Here is a 16,970-nt window from a genome sequence, read left to right on the forward strand (position 1 = left end):
AAAGATGTTTCTGCAAACCTCTCAAGAGGAAGAGAATCATTCTGTTAGTTACATTTTGATCCAGAATATATGAACTAACCTCAAATTTCAGGTTTAGTGGCATTCATATAAATGAAACAGCAACAGCCATGAAGTTGTTCCTAGCCAGGAGCCAAAGTGATAAATAATCTCTGGCTTGCTCAAATCCCTTGCTGACTGACTCGGCTCCTTCACGTGGAAATAACAACTGAAACCAGATGAGCTGCACCTGGCTTTAGATGTCAGAACAAATGTTTCAAGCAACTCGGAGCGCAAACAAGACAACTGCAGCATTGGGTGATCATGGCTGTAAATTAGGGAGAATCTGCGTGTTAAATGAAGGCATTTTTACAGAAAAAATAAAATTTAGGGCTTTCTTCCAATAGCATGGCACCAATCCTTTCTTCTACACTCGAAAGCCAAGGAACAGTCAACAACCCACGCAAATCTTAGCCATGAAGAAGGTATTGTGTTTGCTCTGTTCAGAGAGACTGCAAACACTGAGTGATCATTGCTCCTTCTGTTCTACAATTGTTAGAAATGTAGCATTTTCACCACATCTGACTTCTTTTTTCCCTCCCTTCTCTTTTTATTAGGATTTTCATATAAGATGTAGTTTAATTAAAAGAGACAATAATGATGTTGTATTATGCATTAAGAGATATCCAGAATGAGCAGAGGACAGTTTCATTTTGTGGAAATCTCTCTTTGGAGAAACAAAGGGCAGAAGCACCCTCTAGAAATGCCTAGAATCTGGAATATCTCTACATTCTGCCCATGGAAATAAGACTCCAAGTGGTCCTGAGGAAATGGGGGTTAGGGAAGTTGGTGGGTATGAAATGAAAGAGAGAAAGGACTACATATGAAAAATAGGCACCTTATGGAATCAGCAGGCAGCCTTGATGTAAGTAAATACTTACAGATCATCTCAATGAGGCCAAAGATTGCTCCCATTTGTCAGACATAGGCATGAATGTATTCCCGAGTAGTCACTGTCTCAATTAAAAGGGAAAGTTTGAACAACATCCAGAAAGGTAAGCTAATAACTGAATGTCTTGCTTTGGTCAGGTACTATATTTCTCTCTCAGGGTAAGTCATGAAGGTCCAGTGAGTAAGCTATCCTTATCTGTTTACCAATCCATATCTCACACAGGGTCTTGATATTCACCTGCTCCCAAGCCCTACGTTATATCCCCTAAATCACAATCCCTTCCAGGTGAAAATCAAACAACTAGGATGCATACATCCACATCACTAACTTCTGTATGTGAATAATTCAGCTAAACCAGATTCAGATAAGGGGGTGAGAACTTTAGAGAAGCCTCAGAGCCCAGTTCTGCCTCACCTCTTCCACTGATCTTTTTACCATGAAGGTGATAACCAAACAATTCAATAAGTAGAATGGGTGTACTGAGAGCTTGGAAGGAAAAGACCCACCCTTCTATCAGACTCCAATCCCCTCTGTCCTTTCAGGGTGTCCTGGAGTCCAATTAAATGCAGTGTTTCCTTCTGAGAGCTGACTTTAGTTTCTGGGAAGCCAGTGGAGGCAGGAAGGAACTGAATGACCCAGCCATCTTCAGCCCTTCATAACTGTCTGGAGAATGCTCCTTTGCTCTGATAAAGTAAACTAAAGTATCCCAGTCCCCATTTCTGTGCCCCATCGTGAGCCCAAATATCAATTTCAAAATGTATAAAATATGTATCTGTATATATTTGAAGAATATGGTTTTTCAGAGAAGGTTAAAGGGGTTCTAGCGTGGCACTCAAACACACACTGAATAATGTGCATTATGAGTGTATATTTTAATAACTTCAAATTCTGAAGCTCCAGTTGAAATGCAAGCTTGCCACAGGAAGGCAACAAATATCAGCTCAGACTAAAGCTCCTCAAACTGTCCTCTTGGCCTTACAGAAGGTCTTTGGTGCTTCCAGCCTTTGATTTCTATAGGATTCCCAAACCTGGGCTGATTTAAATATGAGACTGTTTACAGAAAGACACTCCGCGAGGAATGTGAGCTACATGCTCAGGAGACTTTTCTTCCAGCACCACACACCGAACAGCATCCACAAGCTACACCATAGCTGTTCAGAGTATTGAGCCTTACAACAAGATTATAATCAGATCACTTCTGTTCATCAAGCACCACTGACCTCGGTCTCCAAAAGAACCGTTTCTGTAATGTGCTGGAGGCTTCAGTAATCTTCAGATATAACCTTAGCCCTTTGTTTGATACCTCACAATCTGTTATCTGTCTCTTTAATTCACACACCTGGATAGGAATGGCTTCCTAAGAGAAGGAGCTGCACAAACTACATGCCAAGCATTTTCACCCACCACATTTAGCCTCAGACTTGTGTCAACAATGGCTTCTGTTGTCTTCCAGTGTTTGTAAATATCAGAGTAAACCTGAGACTCCAGTAGCTCCAAGGGCATCCTAGGCTTTCCTGTGTCTCTGTGTACAAGGGTCAGGAGAATTCACAGTCACTTTGTATAGAAACTTAAAAATTAAGCGGACATCGATGTGAGTGCATACTTTGAGTCAGTCTGTCTGGGTTAAAATTTGGAAACAGCTCTCAAAATGCTTTAAAATGTCTACATTCTTTGTCCCAGCAGTTTTAGTCCTCTGAACACACTCAGAAATTAAACAAAGACATCTTTACAAGAATGCTTTTCAAAATTTATCTATGGTAACAAAACCCTAGAGACTAAATATTCTCAAATGGGGATTGCTAATATTTTTATTTAACTCATGGTAAGGGAGAAATCAAAAACCACCTCCACCCAGCATCTTCAAAGAAATATACTTAGCATTATTTTCAATCTATAGTGAGCTGGCAAGAAAGTTGGGAATTACAGGCCAAGGAGAATGGTATGGGAATCTCTAAGCAGAGAACAGATTTCTCTGTTTGGAAATCTGTTTTGAAAGAGCTGACCATAGATAAGGCTAACCCAGGCTGGGGATCATCCCAGTACACCTGTGCCCTCTTTTCTCCACCTTAACCTAAGGCTGGCACGCTAGAAGATTGCATTTTCAGAGTCGTGATGAATTAAGTATTTGTTTGTAGGAGGCATGCACAAGAAAAATTGTCTCTTTTGACCTTGCTCCTGGGGAAACAGAATGAAACCCATTCCTAGAAGTAGAAAACACAGCCTGACGTCCCTGTGTGTAAAGTGATTGCACAGTCCTACCATCTGTGTGGTTAATAGGCAGGTATCAAGCCAAGCACTTCATTTTACGCAATGCTGAGTGATGGTGCCTCAGGTCCTGAACACTTAGCAAACACATATCCATAATCTAAAATGGAGAGGCATTCATTTGCATTTCATTGTAGGAAAAAGTTATGACTGTAAGAAAGTTACATAAAAGGTTGGGACAGATGATAGGTATATATAGATGATGAAATAGATAGGATAGATGGATAGATGATAGATAGATAGATAGATAGATAGATAGATAGATAGATGATAGATAGACAGACAGACAGACGGACAGATTGATAAATTGATCTTTGGATCTGAAGGCTGTAAAGGAAATATATTACTAGAAACTTTAAGCAGCAGGATTGAATTACAGGATTCCCCATTGTTCTCATAATTTTAGTGTTTCCCAAATGCTCTAAAATGTGCATATGCTTTAGAAATTATGCAAAAAAGTTATTAGACAAAACTTAACCTTTAAAAAATATACTGAACTATAAGGAAACATTTGCTGTAATTCTGTACTTCCTGGCATGGTTTGGCTCCCCTAATGTAAACACTAACAGAAGCACAGATGTGAGCTTTGCATAGCTTTTACTTCTAGTGTTGTTAGACACCTGCTGGACACCAGAACCCCCAAGGTAGAATTACAGATGAATACAAACCAGTCCTGGTCTCAGGAATGCATAGCTTGGACAAGGATCTCCAAACACAGCAAGTGTAAAGCCCACCTCTGACTGATAGACTCACACCAGGCATAGGGCAGTACCTCACCCAGCCTTGGCTAGCAGTTGAGGAAGGAGTCAGAGACTTTAGGTGAAAGCACAGGAGTGACTCAGGGGAAGAGGGGATGAAAATGAGTGCTTTATGTAAAGGAGAAGCACTTTGTCCCCATCTCCATATTCATTCTCTATTCCCTTCTGTGTTGATACAATATTATGGAATCAGTGGTTTCCTCCAGTACTGTCTTCACTCCGTTAGAAGTTTAGTGAACTAGACAAGCTTGTCTTATGGAACCATCAGTGTTCACATATTTACTGTGTAAAGGGATGAAAGACAAAGAGACAAGAGATAAAAGCATTAGCTCAGAAGACTTCTATTTCCAGAGTGCAGGTCACGGCAGGTCATCAGATGAGATGGGAAGAAGATGTGGATTAAGAATAGAATACTCAAGCAATGAACACCACTCGAGGAGAGGGGACAGCATAGAAAAGCAGCATAAGAGGAGTGAGGTACAGGAAGGATGGGGAAGCTGAGATAGCTGTGGTCACAGCAGGCAAGGGAGAGAAAGATGGGCACAAACAGGCACATCCACTTATGCCACAGCTGCTTAACTCATCTGCAATTCTGCAAAGAAACACAGCTGTAGTAGGCATGACTGTAGCTGTTCTTGTATGCTCAGCCCTGCTTTAAGATCCTGGAACATATCTGTGAACATTACCAAGGCTTTTTCCTTGTGGAAGTGATGAGTTGTGAGATACCGTGAAAGTAATTTCAAGTACTGTTCAGCGCTATGAAGATGAATAAATGAGAGGAGAAAATAGAAACATCCACATACTGTTTAGGAGGGGAAACTGCAGGAGACCACAGAGTTCCTTGGTAATTTCCAGTACCCTCGCAGTTAACCTCACCGATGGGATAAAGAGTGCATCTGTGGGATGCACAGAAAAATCATATGTAGCAAGGGCCCACAACAGATGATGCTGGCCTGGAGAGGCTTCCATAGTGCACAGCTCAGGTAGGGAGTGATGACAGGTGAGGGTGTGGGGATGCCATACGATGCCTGCTTGTGCCTGATCCAGACATGAGAGATGCTGGTGGGGTACACCTGGCAGAAAGGGTTGACTGGTACTCTGAGGAGAGAGGCTGGCCTTTAACAACTTAGTTCTGCATCGAGGGGCCTGGTTTTATGTTTGTGACTTGGCTTGTGCAGCGGACTGGAACTTTTCTGTACCAAATGGGTTTCCTCTAAAGCCAAACTCTCCTCGTGCTGATTCTGAAGGCCCAGTGAAAGTTCTCAGGTTATTGCTGCTTTCAATCTACTGGGCAACAGACAGAGAAGAGCAGTGGGGGAAAGCAGAGTGATTTTACCAGGCACCTGACTGAGGAACACATGGAGATTTTCTTAAGTGAGGGTCTGTAGGCTGGGAGTCATACAATCATCAGATATGTAACTATTTTCTCATCATGAAAGAAGCTGTGTTTTCTAAAGTCAGTCTTGTGACATTCCACAGGTCAAGAGAACTTGGTGATTGAGGGAGGTCACCACCAGCCAAGGGTCAGCTGGAATGAGGAAAGCAAGCAAGTGCTCACTGTTTCTGCACTCAGCCCTGCACTCACTTGCTGCCCTGTTTTCCCTTCCTCTATCCTGAGAAAGAGCAGAGACAGAAGAATTCTGAATTTAAGAAAAGTTATCTAATGAAGAACTAAAGTCACAGAGGGCATGTCCTTTCTGGATCCAAGTTTTTAAATGCATGTGTTTTCCTTCTTGAATTTCTGTAGGCACAATAGTTGAACTTGGCCAGCTGTCAGCATTTTGCCATTCACCCCATGGGCAGATTCAGTACACATCCATCCTAATGAAATCACAGTGAGGTATACCATCACAGTTCTCCAGCTCAAGTCTTGATTGGGATGAGCACACAACAGCTCCTGCCTGGCTTACCACCCACTTACATGAGGTGAATATTGATAAAGAACCAGGATGTAAGTCTAATAAATCTAATGTTTAGGTTAGAGAACAAGATACTGGCTTCTACAGAATGTTCCGAAAGAAAGTCAGCCTTTGGCTTTCAGATATACTCTGTTCCAGAATGGTGAGCGAGGGATCTAGGCAATGAGCTCAGTCGGCTCTCACTGACAAAAGGCTCACACGTCCAGCTAGGTTCTGGATTGTGTCACATAAAAACTCATGGAGTCCACTATGCTTTGCTAACAAAGGAAGGTCTCCAGTTTGAAATTTAAAATATTATTTGCTTAAGTCATGTGGACAACTAGGATGCTGGGTACCACCACACCCAGTTCACAGATGAAGAAGGCAAAGGCTTATGGGGGCTGGTAAATAGAAATTAGGGCTATATCTAGAAACCCATGTTCATGCTCTTAGCAGCTTCCTGCTCTGTGGTGCTGAGATTACCCAAGTCACTACTGGGACACCTAAGGCACCTGCAACACAGAATTCTGGCTAGGGGAAGGTAACAGTCCTGCCTAAGTGACTGGGAGTCTGTTTGATGCACAAGGACAATAAGACAAAGGGCGCAACCAATGATATCTTTGATTCATCCAGAATTCCATTAGCTAGAATCTTGTGAATACAAAATAAAAATGACTACAAAAATCTTTCTTGTCGGGTATAAAAACCACGCTCTTTCTTTCCTTCCTTCCTTCTTTCTTTCTTTTTTTTAGGAGGGCAACCCAGTAAATACTGAATTCACCCATGCTTATTTTCCATATGCTTTATATACCCAAATCCAAAAGGAGGGAAGAAGACAAAAGACTACTTTATCATGATACAAAGAACAAACAGAGCAATTACGTCTTCACTCCTTGAAACATCCAGTGACTATATCCTGAGTTAAGTATTCCACACAGTTCTTCTCTATATGACCATGAGCCTGTGCAGTTCTTCCCTAGAAGAAGTGAAGACTATTTCTACATCCTTTTTGTTTGAATTTTTACCCTGTGATTTGCTGCATTTGGAACAAGTAAGAAGTGACATGATAAAAGAGATTTGAGAAGCCCTTACTTAAAAATATGTTGTTGTTGTTGTTGTTGTTTTTAACTTGAGAATCCAACCCCACCCCCTGCACTGGGTCTGCTGGGTGATGTGACATTTGAAGCAAAGTCACTCCACTGCCACATGTTAATTTAGGCACAGAACTTAGGAGAGTATTATCTGACACCCTTGAATGCTATCACTAGTGTGAAGTGACTATGTGTCCACCTCAACCCAAGTCACACACCTCCTTAGTATGTCCTCTTTATGAGAATCTGCCATGCCTGGAGGCAGAAGTCTAAAATTACAGCTCTTCTTGTGCCTCGAAAAAGTGAATCACAGATTCAAGGCATTCATGGGCTACACAGTGAGTTCAAGGCTAACCTGGACAACTTAGTGAGCTCCTGCTTCATATAAAAAGCAAAGAGAAATAGGGATGTATCTGAGAGGTTGAACACCTGCATAGCACACATCATGCTGTATGGTCAATCCCCAGTTTCAGAAATGGGTGGCGGCGGCAGGGCAGTTAGAAAGAGAGAGGTTATGATTTTTAAACTCCATCATGCTTAGAAAAATAGAAAGACAAATCCACAGAGTTGTGTGACTGCCATGTGGGTCACAAAAAGGAAGTCTATGTTTCATTCTGACTCAGATGAAGGGAGGCACTAAGCGTTGGGTGTTTATGTCCCTCCAAAATTCCAAGTTGAACCCAAATCCTCAGTTCTATGGCGTTAGGAGATAGGGAGAGGAAACTAGGTTTAGATGAAGTCCTGCTCGTGGAGACTCTATAACAGAATTGTCTCCCTATAGGAGAACAGTAGAGCTTTTACCCTATGCCATGTAAGGATGGAGCAAGGAGGCAGCTGAATGCAAACCAGGAAAAGCCTCTACACCAGACCTAGACTCTGGCCTTATCCTGTATACATGAGATACATATACTTGTTGTCCAATCCACACCTTCTATCTGTTCAAGCTAAGACAAAAGGTTCCCCCAAAGAGGTAGGCCTTGTGCTGAGAAGCCAGTAGAAAATAAGAGAGGTGAGTGAGGTAGGTGGATGCTGGGGTGGGAAAAGAAAGGAGGGAGGGTCGGTCATCTCAGGGCTAGAAAGGTGAATGTAGAGTAGGAAAGGGAAAGAAATCATAAAGACAGGTATGGAAAAATCTCTCTGGACAGGAGAGAACAGTTCACCTGCGTAATCCTCTTAAACAGGAGATTGTGGGGATATTTTCAATCCTTTCCAAGAAGCCCTGGTGTTCAAAGAGAAAGTTATTACGGATTGTCAGGCTGTGTAGTCAACTGCTTGATGAGTGAGGTTGTGCTAATTGCTCTGTGGTTTCCTTTCTCTTCCTAATTAAAGCAATTAATTTTAAAGCAGACCTTAAAGTGGGGTGACATCATTTATAATAATATAATAGCAGCAAGATGGAACCCTGAGTTCATCCATAAACTTTGTCACCTACTGGCAGGGCATAGACAGGGAGAAGGACTTACTCTTCTCGGACACCATGAAACTAGCAGATGCAAGGCAACAGGCAAGCACTCCTAAACAGCGAGGTGAGATTAAGACTCAGTCTGACCTGCAGAGACAATGTTGGAGTAACTAGAAGAGAGGAAGAAGAAGAGGAAAGTGGATGGGGGGAAAAGGGAGTAGCATCTCTCATCTACAATGTGCCATAGGCCACGCCAGAGGAGCAGCGAGTTGCAATTGAAGTTCCCGGTGTCAGCCCACCAGAAGGGAAATCTCTGATGGGTCAATCTCATTTAGGCGAGGCCACGGAACTACAGACCTCAGAATGTCTTTTGCTTCTACTGTGCTTTTACATGTTTGCTGCGGCTCTCTTTCTCTGGTATCTAGCATGGTGTGAGTGGATGTGGTGGGAGCTTCACTGCCTGTAATATATTTATCTCTTGAAAACATCCCATTCTAGTGGGCATTTTTTACCTGTGAATTATTCCTAAGCTGTCCTGTCTAATTTGATAATAATAATGATAGCTTATACAGAGTTTTGATGAATAAAAATAAACACAAGGCTATGTTTCACAGCCAGGGTCTGTGAGTCTCATATAAGGAGCTGCATGGATTGTAGCTCAAGTTAATGACTAACAATCGTGTCCCAGTAGCCCAGCTGGTTTAAATTCTTTTAACCTTAATGTTAGGAGATGTATACAGGTGTCAGAGTGCATCACAGCTGAAACGAAGCTTTGAAAATAAAAATAGACCAAGTTAGACTAAGATGTTTTTGTTAAATAACTGAGGTGAAAAGCCCAAGAAGACAATCTAATGTTTTAGAAAGGGACATAGTTGAATGTGGAACTCTTTGTGGTCAGGCAACAAGAACAAAGCAGCCCAATTATTACTGGCCAATGTACTCTCTTTGCTAGATCTGGTTGATGACCAAAGGTGATGATTAATTCCTTATACCTATTTATGTTCTCAATCTCCTGATATAAAAATTTATTAATGAATGTATATGTACCCTAAAGATTTAAAGTAGAGCTGAGTGATTCTTTTGCATATATAAAAGTTCATGTTTGTGATTTCTTTAAGATTACTTATAAAATTACCTTTCAAGATAAGTAATAAAGAAATAGGTCCTTTCTTTGTAACTGCAAAATGAAGCCTGCCAGTAAAAGACTTGACAGGAACTCCTTGCTTGCTTGCCACATGGTAAATCTATAACAAGTTGCTTAGATTTGAATGTATGTGGGTGCTTGGGATAATTTATTTTTCACCTGTGATGCATAAAATGTTTGATCATGTGAGGGAGATGAGAAACATGTTTTACCTGTAATCATTCACTTGAAAAATGGAATGCAACTCTTTCGACTCTTGTACTGCCTGAAAGATTCTGTTGGGGTATAAAAGCTGTAAAACAACATGAGATAGAGGACAGAGAATAAAGAGAGGAAGAAGAAGAAGAAGAAGAAGAAGAAGAAGAAGAAGAAGAAGAAGAAGAAGAAGAAGAAGAAGAAGAAGAAGAAGAAGAAGAAAGAAGAAAGCCATTAAGAGAGTTTGTGGGTGCCTTTTTTTCCTAACCCCCCCTCAGATAGAAAAGTCTAGCCTCACCGACTCCACGGATTCCTGTCAAAGCCATGTGCTGCAGGAGGCTGGTCCCCCAGACAGTGGTAATGAAGCCCAATTACAAGGATGCTACAGCTAAAGGATAAACTAAGAAGCCATCAATGCAATGGAGCATGTCTGCGTAACTTCTAAAGGAGACAGCTTAGAATGAAACAGAATTTTGGAGCATTAGTCTCAGTTCCACCTTAACAGAACTTCCTTAACTAAGCACAACTATGAGCCTGATTTCAGTAGGTGTACATTAAACTACATTTACACCCATGAGGAACACAACTGTTAAATGCATTGTGTTTGCCCATCTAAATTTAAATATGTTTTCTGAGGAAGGAAATTTTAAAATGGTGTTTTGCAGACCTAGCAATATACAAGTGCTCATTGAAAATAAAAAGATGAATGTATGAATGGATGAATGAATGAATGGATGGATGATGAAAGAATGACTAGAGTACATGGTTCACCAGGAACACACATCAATATTCTAAATGAACCAACCAATCTCTGCTTAGGGATATTCTTTCTAAATCAATACTTTCATTCATTTATTTCAATCGGTTTTTCTCATGTAGTATTTGAATGATATACATATTTTAAATTGGCTCACTATTTGAAAAATATTTAATACCGCTATATATTGTCTCAGATGCCCCCAGAGATGCCAAAAGAACACAGACTATTTCCATTGTTCTTGCTTGCCCACCAGAACTAGGTGATGTTACTACTCCCCTGCTGACAAACTCTTAGGTGTGGCTGCCAATACTTTAACAATGATAAAAGAATGCTCCAGGAATATTCCTTATAGCAATTTGTGGTAGCTTTTGTGTATTGTAATAAATTCCCAGCATTTAAAAGTCAGTGTACAATGAAGGCAAAATATTTCCCCAAGTAATAACTGTGAAATCAGAAGCATTGAGCAGAGCTCAAAGGTTTTCTAGACCATGACTTTGGCCTACTCTACCATCTACATCACTGGGAGGTCATTGGGGATTAAGATATAGAACCACTATAATCCCTGGGGGAACCATGCAGACTGTGGACTAACACTCGGGAGAAGAGCTGCTGTATCTACCATCCAGTACTCTTGGCAGCAATTGATTTCAATTGCTTTTTCCATTATGAAGTATTTGCATATGCATAATCTGGTGTCTTAAGGCCAATACCCAAATCTGACAATAAAACTTACTTATGTTATATATGTAATAGATGTACACACTACAAAGGTGATTTGTATAATATTTTTAATAATTTTGTGCATAAAACAAAACATATTGTAGAATTTTCCACTTCTGGTATCATATTAGTTCAAAAATGTTTGAATGTAATATTTAATATTTAAGAGTTTTGGAGTACGGGAGCTCCAATCTGTAGAATAGGAAACGCAAAGTTACAATGGAACAGCAACTATAAAGCCCTGGAGTGTCTAAAAGTAAAGTCACATGGACTCAGAGGGCTCATGGAAAGAGACCCCAGGTGAGAAGGGTAGGTAAAGCGACTGCAGGGCTTCCGAGCTGAAAGTGATGAGGGGTTGGCCATACCTCAGTGCCAGCACTAAGAAGTGAGAAGAGCACGAAGCTGGCAGCTCCTTATAGACCCTGTGAGAATGGGAATTTGGATACTCCACTCACTGGGTTTCCTAATAGAAGCTGACCCTGAGCCTCCCTCTCCATGGAAATTGTCTCCTTTCCAATACTACATGTTGCCTGCATGCCAAGTCACCCCCTTCAAACTGCACTGGTTTCAGATAAAATGTGGTTGTGTTGATGATCTCCCTCACCTTCTCCCTGATTCCCCAGATCCCTACCCACTCTGTCCCCTCCCACTTTCTTCCTATAACTTCCTCTCTCTTTGTCCTCTTCACATATTTTCACCTAAAACAGCCTCCTTTCCAGTTTCAGCATCCTAGTAGCCATATTTTAACTCCCCCACTTTTGTAACAAATCCTGCTACATTCTGAGGCACTGGGGACTAGAGATTCAGTATATGAATTTTGGAGACAAAATTTAGCCTGTAATGTAAATAAGGATAGAACCAAAGGAAGCTGAGAGTCGAGAGTTTGGTGTCCTTCTTTCCTACAATATATCTTTTCTTTCCAATAATCCACTATGTGTGTTCCTTTACCCATCTCTACCGGGTTTTTTTTTAAGGTTTTATTTACAAAACAAAGTGCTAATAGGCCCTAAACACTGAAACTAAAGGTCAAAGCAACATTCACGAAACTACCACTTTCTATTTTAAAGTCTTATATGGAGGCATTTGAGTCCCAGGCTTCGAATGAGCACATCAATATAAGCAGAGATCCCTCTCCTTTCACAGAAAACATATTTCTGTAAGCTCTCTTCCTACTTTCCCCATTTCTGTCAGCTTGTTTGCTTTGTGAATATTGCTGTTGTCACTACTTGCCTAAGCTCTGAAGACTCCTTGCTTATTCACTTATTTATTTGATTCTGGATCTTGTTGATTTTTGTAGAATGTTCTTGTTCTAAAATAAAATTTTACATTTACTACATTAAAAAATTTAATCCAAACAAAACAAAAACTCTGATGCTGTTGTGAAAAGCACAAACACAAACGCTTTCCAGCTAAAAAGGGACTCAAACCTTCTTGAAGCTCATTACTTTTTAAAAATACATAAAAATAGAACCATCATAGCAATGCATTGTTATTCATAAGCCTTCATGCTCACCAAGGGCACCTTCTCCCACAGAAACAGTGGTTCTCAGACAAGTGACCTTAGCAGAGACGCCAACTGCCGGAAATCTGTACATACTGTGTGCATTGTACTATACTGATATCTCAAAGTAGCAATAATTGGAGTGCTTTATAAAGAAAGAAATGCAGTCTTGAGCTCACACTGTCCCTTTAGCCCAGATTTCAGGGCACCAAGGCTGGGATCTACTTTCTTCTGTAAGCAGGTCTTTAATTCACCCTTCTTCTCTCTGGAGTCTGTTCTTTCTCCCCTACTTCCCTTCTGTGCTTGGAGTCTTTATCAGACTTCTGAGGTTACTGCCACCGCCACTCTTCTTACCTTCTGTGAATAGTCATGCTGCAACCCGTAGGGGAAATGAAGCTTTTGTGTTTGCTTGGCAGTGCGCTCTGTGCTTTACAGTGTTATCTCCTCTTACTGTCTAAACTAACTGTTAAATAAGAAGGTGATTAAAATATGTAGTTTTAAGTGTTCTGGTAGGTATATTACATTGAGTTAAAATTAGTAATGCTGTATTTCTAAAATACTATCATTTAATGTATATTCAATACAGGAAAAACTATGATTGATCAAACATTAACGTGCTTTTAGATACTCGGTTTTCCAAGCCCAGTGTTATTTATTAGCATTTACAGCACATCTTGATTCAACTAACCACACTCCATGTGTTCAACAGACACATTGCGCTAGTGGCTGCCATTCTGAAAAAGCAGCTCTAGACAGTAGGTGCTGACGATGCTTTCATGGAGTGATGCAAATGCCTACTTAGGAGGTCCCTAGGTTACACTGCAGAGACATAATGAACCTCAAATTCAGATATACAAAGTTTAAGCATTCTTTTTGATAAATTAGTTAATTGTATTGTATATACGAGCTTGCACAAATTTGTGTAAACCACTTATGCGAAAGAGGCCAGAAGATGGCATCAGAGTCCCTGTAACAGATATTTGTGGACCATCATGTGGATGCTGGGAACGGAACTTACTCTGTAAGAGCAGCAAGTGCTCCCCACCACTTGGCCATCTCTCCAGTCTACTTAGAGATACAACTTTTAACATTCAGCATCATTTAAAAACCGAAGGTTTATCTATTTTGTCTTCAACTTAACCTGCATAACATTAACATTAGAAAATAATTTTACTAGCTAAGATAATAATCTAAAAAACAAAGTGACAGTGGAGGAATGTTCTCACTATCATGTTCTCAAAGGTGGGTTCATAAACTTGGTGAACTGGTAATTAAAGCATAAAGAATATCTCCTCATTTATACACAAATAATGTAGCTAGTTAAGTTGCATACTCTTCAGGAGCTAGCAGTGGTAGCTAATAGTTCCATGAAAGCACTATGTACTTGTATCTATCTGTATCATACACACTATATCCACGCAATCATACATTTATAACTAAAGAAAAGTAAATGCCATCTCACACTATATAAAGAGTGAAACCACTTAATAATAGCTCTCACCATCAGTCCGGGAAAAAATAATCAGTAGGATACAGACAAATGTGGCTGAAGCTGAACTGCTTCCATTTGTCAACAATGCGGTACAGCTTAAAAAACATGGAAAACTTGAGAATCTGTATTTGTGAAAGGTTTAAAATCAGAAGAAAAGACAAAAACATACAAACAATAAAACAAAAGCCTGAGTTCAAGGCTCAGTCAGATGGGAACGGACAGAAGAATCAAGGTGAGAGATTCTGGGCAGTACTCTGAGGGATGCTGATCAGGCACGGGTGGGAACAGGGAAGCGGCATGGCTAGACCTCTTAACGTATTATTTATATGTTGTCTGTTTATTAATTCAGAGAGGGAAGCAATTTTCATGAACAAGAAAACCAAAATGTTCCAATTATGTCAAATTTGTCAGGTCCTAAGTTTCTTGGAAATAAATTACTGAAACAAATGAATTAGGTTTCTTCAATCTAAATGGTAATTCTCCATGACAGCACAGATTTACAGCTGCTGCTCAACCCAAGGGGACATTCAAGCAAACAGCCTGGAAATTTTGATCGTGAATGCTGGAAATAGGAGGCCAGAGACTCCAAGCCCATAGCCAGGCGCATTTTCAGTTGCAAAGCAATATTCTGGCGAAGAATACAACAGAAACTGCAACTTTGAAGTACTGGCTCCTGCATTACAATTGGAAGGCATGCCAGCCTTCGAGAGGCAGCTTTATCTCATTTTGTTAAGTTATAAGATGATACATTGCCAACCAGAATCCAGATGGATCAGGGGAGGGGAAGAGAACCACTTTGAATGTTCACAGCATAGGTATTGGGGAGATCTAGAAGCTACAAGAAATAGTGAGGTGTATCAAAGATTCACAAATGGGGCAGGGGGGAAGCTGCTCTATAACTAAATGGAGTGGAAGTCGGGATCCCTGGTCACTTGGCAGAAGTTGGTACCCAAAAGAAAGAAGTACATCGGAAACAGCTCTGCAAGCAACCACCCAAGGAGAAGCACCTTGGTTTCTTCTCCCTTCCACCCAGCCTTCAGGCTCCCATTGGTCCACTCGTGTTAGCCAATCTCAGCTGAAGACAACTGAAACAGTCTCAGATACAAAACTGCAAAGCCTAGGTCACCATCCAACATAGAGTGCAGAGAAGTAAAAAGACAGTGGCTAAAGATAAGTAGGCACTGGGTGAAAACCACAGCACTGTCGTTACTCTAGGACTCACTGCCTGGTAGCCTGCTTTGGTGGGATGCTAACAACCCAGACCAAGAGTATGAAATGCATCATGCTTAGCTTCATATACAAAGTGGCATCAAAATGTCCTCTCTCATTGGTGGGGAATGGTGGTGGGCACTGAACCCAGGGTCTTGCATGTACTAGGAAACTGCTCTACCATGAAGCCGCATATTTTCAGATCTCCTCCTTTTCACTTTTTATTTTCAGACAAGGTCTCACTGCATCACCTTAGCCAGCCGTGAACTTGCTCTGTAGCTCCGGCTAATCTTGATTTTACAATCCTCCTGCTTTGGTCTCCCGATCAGCTAGACTTACAGGATATACTATTAGCTCTAACAGATTATATGTTTCTTTGGAGACTTGCAAGAGAAAGTTTCCTTCTGGTCCAAGCACTAAAACTACTTTGCCATCCCTTATATAGAGGTATATTGGTGCTTTGGTCAGTGGATTCTGCAGTCACTCTGGCTTGCCACATTCCATGCTCAGACGCAGCTGGACTACATCTCAGCTATGTCCTCCTTTTGTTTTGCTTTTCATATTTGCTGGTATGTACTTGGCATCACCGCAAACTGACTTAACTAGTTCATGGAATATGCAGGGAAGAAATACACACATAGATACACACACCTATTCACTACAAGTAGTGTACACGTGTCGTTTGGAGCAGAGGCTAATAACATCTCTAAAATAACATAAATCCAATGCATGAGCTTTATTATCATATAAAGTTACTTCAACGTCTAATAACTCCACACGTGTCAGATAGGGTGCAGCTATTTATTGTTTTTAATTTAGTTTGTAATATTATATTTATACTTTGATTTTTGAACTTATACAAAATATACTTTAATGTTTATATAATCAAATTGGTAAGTCCTTTATGAATTCTTGCACTGATTACATACACAGGGTGAGTTTGTCACTGTGAAGATCAAATAAATAATAATTTATATTTATTCATAATATTTTATAGCTTCGATAAATTAAAATAAATACTTCAGGGAAGAACAATACTAACAGCAAATAGCCATAAGGAACTTGCTTTGTACCAGTACTCTCTTAAATTACTGTTGACTAATACAATAACTCATTCACCTGTCACAAGGATCCTAAGGTAGCAGCCACTAAATTTTATACAAAAGAAAATAAAGCTGACAAAGATTGATAAACTCAACCAAAACCCCAGGACCAGCAAGTGCAAGAACAGACATTTGAATCTGGTGTTTAGATTCTTTGTGTTCAAACAGCCCCAAACCTTACCCTGATTGGATTTTGATGGTAAATTAACACAAAAGGCCAAAGAGTTCTTTCATGAATCGTGAACAAACTATTTAGCAACCTTACTGAACCACCTTTATTTCTTGGAGTCAATGATTTGGCCTTTATTGCTTACACATCTTATTTTCGCTGGCGTCTCATGGGTGTGAGATGACAGAGATGAAGCAGAGCTGTGATATCTCCATCACACACTGCAGATACAGCAACCACAAAATCCAAGACAGTGAATCAGAATCAGAAGGCTTTGGGCCTGAGCCATCTGAGTGGAAGCCCAAGAATTAGGA

General features: G+C 40.5%; 1 protein-coding gene across 4 annotated transcripts in view; it reads right to left on the reverse strand.

The window, feature by feature from the left end:
• Amph (amphiphysin) overlaps positions 1 to 16,970 on the reverse strand; it is a 180,886-nt gene that overhangs the window by 115,460 nt on the left and 48,456 nt on the right. The window lies entirely within an intron of this gene.

This window comes from Alexandromys fortis, unplaced genomic scaffold (assembly GCF_014885135.2).
Source record: "Alexandromys fortis isolate MF-2015 unplaced genomic scaffold, M_Fortis_MF-2015_v1.1 scaffold_5, whole genome shotgun sequence".
Taxonomy (NCBI): domain Eukaryota; kingdom Metazoa; phylum Chordata; class Mammalia; order Rodentia; family Cricetidae; genus Alexandromys; species Alexandromys fortis.